Source organism: Anser anser (genome assembly GCF_964211835.1).
Source record: "Anser anser genome assembly, chromosome: 7".
Classification (NCBI taxonomy): Eukaryota; Metazoa; Chordata; class Aves; order Anseriformes; family Anatidae; genus Anser; species Anser anser.
Genome location: NC_139727.1, coordinates 16,385,175 through 16,390,480, shown reverse-complemented (window position 1 = coordinate 16,390,480; position 5,306 = coordinate 16,385,175). Strand labels below are relative to the sequence as shown.

At 56.5% G+C, this 5,306-nt stretch overlaps 1 long non-coding RNA gene across 1 annotated transcript; it reads right to left on the bottom strand.

The window, feature by feature from the left end:
- LOC310902440 lies at window positions 1–1,045 on the bottom strand. The gene is made up of 2 exons (XR_014586730.1): window positions 852–1,045; window positions 1–425 (listed from the first exon to the last, which is right to left on the bottom strand). It is a non-coding gene; the product is annotated as an uncharacterized lncRNA (long non-coding RNA).
- Between the last annotated feature and the right edge of the window lie 4,261 nt (window positions 1,046–5,306).

The window sequence follows — 5,306 nt, the reverse complement described above, 5'->3', positions numbered from 1 at the left end:
TACAAAGATGCATTAAATACAGGGAGAAAGACGGGGATTTTTTTCTTTATTTATTTTTTTTATTTCTTAAACAAGGGAGGCTTGAAAGGCTCCTCGGGGCTGTTTAACATATGTCACATCGCCCTGCACCTGCCCCGCGGCCCCTCGCTGCCTGTCCTTGTCACTGTGTCCCAAACGAGGACGAGCTGGGTTTTAGGGGGATCCCACAGCTCGGTGCCGAGCCTCTTCTTCACACACGGCTCTGCTACCATTATTTTTGATGTCCCTAGTGCTGTTTTGCCTGCACTTTGTGTGCATTTTCGTGGTTAATCCCTCCTGCAGCAGCTCCTTCTCCGTGGATCTGCCTGGCCGCTCCGTGCCAGGAGAGGCGCGCTCAGCCTCGTCAAGTGTAGCCAGGCGATGTTCTCCATCCCGTGCCAGATTTCCTACAAACCAGGAGCAGAATATAGAAAAATATCATGTCCTAAAATATATAGAAAAAAATAAGTAGCCCCTGGGGTTCTTGGTAGAACAAAACATTTTTTTCCCAAGCAAGCCTATTCCCGTACACGCACGGCTGCACTCCGAGGCTCTGGAAAGGCTGTTATGGGAACTGATGGGCTGTAAATCTCCTGCATTAAAGGGAATGTCCTAACCCACGGTAATTTAGCAACTCGATGTGCTGCCCCAGCAGGCAGCGTTACCTTATTTCACCTCCACGTCCCATCTCCAAAGCACAGCTCCTTGCCCACCTGACAAGCCCCGGCGGCATTGTGGATGGAGGAAGAGCTACTGGAAACCTCCCATGGCTGTTCAGTGGTGCATAAATTGGGGGTGCTTATGAGGGGCTGCCCATCAGCCTGGTCCCTTACCCAAGTGGCTCTCCCAGTATGAAGAGCACCCAGCTGGGAGGAGGAAGGGAAAAAGCAGCATTCTTTTCATGCCACAATAGCCAACAGGCAGGAACAGCTTCAAGGGCTGAGCTTTAGTCTCAGAAAATGGTAAAGGGGAGCAGAAAGAAGAGCCCCTTGGCACAGCCAGCACCCCACCCATAGAGCAAGAAGTCACTTTCCTCACCAAATTCAGGCCATTTCCCACCTTAAATAGAGCCTCTGGTGTGGGGAGGCCACAGGTGAGGCTGCTCAGCACCATTAAGGGTAGTCTCCCTGTACTAACCAGGTTGCTGCAGCAGGATCAGGCCCATAAATGAAATTAATGTGATGGAAACACAACATACATGGGCACGAGTGCCAGATCCCCCTACAGGTCCCTCCTAGGCCCCTAGAACACCAAAGCCTGGCCCTTTCCTCACCAGTGCTGCTGCTCCTGGCATGCTTTGCGTAGCTGAGCCTGCAGCAGGTATGCGGAAATTCCCCGTTTTTTCCATTTGGGATCGCCCTGCTATGAATGCCCCCCCTTTTTCTGCGCTTCAGCCTCCGCGGCACATCATAACCCGGGTTTTTATTAGCCTCTGGCCACTGCAATTCCGGGAAGCTCTAAAAAGCCACTTTGATTCCCAGAGCCTGTTTTTTCTTTGGGAATTAAAATACCTGTCATGGTCACAAAGGCGGCAGTGGAGCTACAGAAAAAGAGGGGGGGGATTAAAGTATTTAGGGGGAATGGCTGGAAGGCGCAGGACCTCCTTGGGCACATGGGGATGAGGCTCAGCAGGGCACAGGTGGCCTCTGGACATGGTGAATGGCCCCATATGGGGGTGACATGGTGGGGATCCATCGGCAGGGCCATGTAAAGCCATATATAAAGAGTTTTGAGTGTTAGGAGGGAGTGCCAATGTCTATTTTAACAGAAATGTGATGCCAATGCTGTGCGCTGTTGGCCCAGGCACCTGACCTGTAGGGACAGCACCTCTCCACGCTGTGTAAGGCCAGCTAGTGCGGGCAGCTCGGCTCTCCGGTGGTGGGAACACATCCCACAGCACTCCGGTCCCCTTCCCCGCAACCGTGGGGACCTTGGGGCCAGGAAACGTCTATATCGGGCCGCTCCCTGGCGGCACGGCGGGCTGCTTCCTGCGCCGCCGGGGCTTCCTCTCCTCCCTCCTCCTGCCCGCTCCCCTTCCAGAGCACCAGGCAGCCACTGGCGGTGACTCACGGGCCCGTTTTTAGCCCGGTGGCAGCCCCGTCTTCCTGCCGCCAGCCGGGAAGCACAGCCCCCCTTGCAGCCACCCCCTTCTCCGGGCTCTTCGTGAAGGGAAAGAAAAGCGAGGGCCTGGCAAGCGAAAAGAAGTGCGGCCAAAACACATGAGCAGGACGGCTTTGTGTGCCAGTGCCCAGGTGCACAAATCCTTAGTGCCATTGGGGGACGTGAAAAATAGGAACAGGGGAGGTGGGGGAAAGGGTGATGCGCAGGGTGCCGTTGGTCTCGTGGATGCACGGAGCCCATCGTGAGCAAGGGATTCGGCCAAGTGGAGAGGGAAAAGGGAAAAAAATTAAAAAGCGAGGCCACACCTTTCCTCAGCTCCATTCCCAGGCACTACAAACCTCCTGGGGCAAGAGCTGTGGGCCTGCAGCTCCCACCAGGCACAGCCGGGGAGCTCCCCTGTGGCAGGCTGCAGCACCATGTGTCGCTCTGTCCATCTGTCCATCTGTCCGTCAGCACTGCATCGGGGCGCTTCCACCTGCCCTTCACCGAGGGTCAGGATTTCTCGTGCGAGCACGGGCAGAGAAAGGCAACGCTGCCCTTAGTGTATCACAAATTCGGGCAGGCAACAGGAAAAATCTTCCGCAGCCTGGGAGGCACCCAGTCAGGATGGAAACAATACTGGCCGCTGTACGCTCAGAGCCCAAACGCTTTTTTTGTGAAAAGTAAAAAGAATGGATGTTTACTCACAGGAAAGCTAAGAACGGAAAAAGTTATCAACTCCATTGTTTGCCGCAAATAATTTTACCTTACCCAGTCATATGGTGAGCTTTTAAAATAAAACAAACCCCAAACCGCTGCTTTTTGTCATTTAATATCACTCGCAGCCCGGCGGGTGCGGGGGCAGCACCACCTCCTGGCCGAGCCCCCCGAGCTGCTCGCGGCTTCTGCGGGAGGACCATGGCCCCACGAGAACCCCCTGGTGCAAAGGACGAGGAGGTGGCACGGGCACGGAGCATCCCATGGCATTTTCATCGTGGGCTGACAAGGGGAGGGAAATGCAATTAGGGGACAAAGGGGGTCACTTGGTGGCCGTGCAATCAAGCATGGGGAGAGGGCAAGAGAATGGGAGCAGGAGATGAGTGGTTTGACTCAAATCCCCCAAAATTTCTCAGAAGCCTGGATTGTTTTTTTTCCAGCAACAGGTGCCTTTTCCTATTTTTATCACATTTATCCCTGGGCTCTGCTGCCTAAAGCAGTTGGTTGACGGCAGGAGCGCTGCACACCCATCAGCGCACGCATGGCTCCCCTCTTGCACATTTGGGCATCAGAAGATGCAGCAGGGGGGGCGCACAAATAGCAGCTGGGTTTGGAAGGAGAGGTGACAAATGGCAGCGCCGCGCTCCCTCGGGAATTATTAACAGCGGGGGAGGCTGAAACCTTGGCTTTGCCCTAGCAGACGGGTCCGGCCGGGAGCGGGGCCCCCAGCGGTGCGCCCTGGCAGGTTTACGAGCACCGTGTCAGGGATAAATCATTGCCAGAGCCACAAGGTCAGGGGACCCCCGGGGCTGGGGGAGGTCTCCTTGCCGTGATGTCCTTGAGCTCCCCGAGCCCACGTTGCTCGCTGCTCATGCACACGAGGGGTTAATGTAACCCACGGTCAGACACACATTGTCGCTCCCAACCAAAGGGACAATGGGGTGGACCCAAAACGCAAGGACCCCTTATGTTGTCCCCCATGTCCTCTCCTTCCTTGCAGACCCTCTGGTGGCTCCAGCAGCAGCTCCAGGTGGCCGCCGCGCCGCGGTGAGTGTTGACCCAGCGCTATCTCGGCTCCCACCTTATCAGGGAAAGGGCCAGCTTCGGCACCGAGCACCTGCCCCATTAATCTTCCCCTGCCCCACGGGCGCAAGGTCTGGTCGGAGGAAAGGACCCATCTGGGGATGGAGAGGCAGGGATGGGGATGAGCTGGTGGCTTCCATGGGTTGGTGCCCAGCATTTCCCAAAGGCTGGTAAGCAAGTGGGACCTGCTCTGGGGTTAGCCAACGTGGCGCAGCCCGGTTCCGGATGCAAATATGCATTGATTTGCCCTTTTCGTCTGCCGTACGAAACCTCCAGTGCCGGCCCCCGCCCGCCCTCCCCGTCGTGTGCAGCCCCTGGCCCAGACGGCGTTTCCCCCTCGCGCAAACTTGTGATCTCCTTTCAGCCACTGCTTTGTGTATGGGCTTTAAAAGGGGGCACTGCGGCTTTAAAGAGATTCCCAGACTTGCCTTTGTGACCGGAGGAGAGGGTGGGGTGGTGGCGGAGGTGGGGACCCAGAAGAATGAAATAAAGAGGAGTACAACAAAAAGAAGTTAAAAGTGTGAGTGACAAGTTTGCGGCAACAGGCTCCAGCCCCTGTGGGGTCGTTTGCGCGGAGAATGGAAACAAATGAACAAATGAGCTGGATTTTCATGCTTGGTGGACGGTGAATGAATAAGCATCTTTTAAAACCCTATCAGGAACTCTTTGGATTGTCATTATAGCTGTGAGGGGCTGGGGGGGGAAGGCAGACTTTTGAGCGCTGGCCATGTGAAAGAATCCCGATTCTTCGCCTTTTCTTCCCCGGCGAGCGCGGCTACGCCAAAACGTGCAGGCGGTGCGGGAGCTGGGAGGAGAGGATCTGCGCAGGAGCATCCCAGCCCCAGGAGCATCCCAGCCCCAGGAGCATCCCAGCCCCAGGAGCATCCCAGCCCCAGGAGCATCCTGGCCTCAGGAGCATCCCAGCCCCGGGAGTGAGCCAGCCAGGCACGGACGGAGCCGGAGGACAGGGGCAGCGTGCGTAAAACCGCCCCCAGAGCACGGAGAGGAGCCTGAGGTCAAAAGTGCTGCCCCGGGGGGGGGGGGGGGGGGTGGAATTCCCCAAGTTTTCTCCCTTCTTGGAGGCGAGGGATGCTATTTGGGAACTGCATGGTCAAAAATCCTCTTGTCCAAGCAGGAGACCTAAACCCAAGGAAACATCGGCTTGTAGCCATGGGGGTCTCCTCCGGCTGCAAAACTAAAAAGGCAAGCACATCTGGCAGCGCGTGGGCCATGTTTCTCCCCAAGCATGTGAGGGCACAAGCCCTGTGGCCACCTGTTTCTGCCAGATCAAAAAGCCCGGAGGCCGCTCATTGCGGCAGCCCTGGCCATAAAGGCAGGGCGCTGGCGCTGGGACAGCCCCGCCAAGAGAAATGAGACCATCATGCACT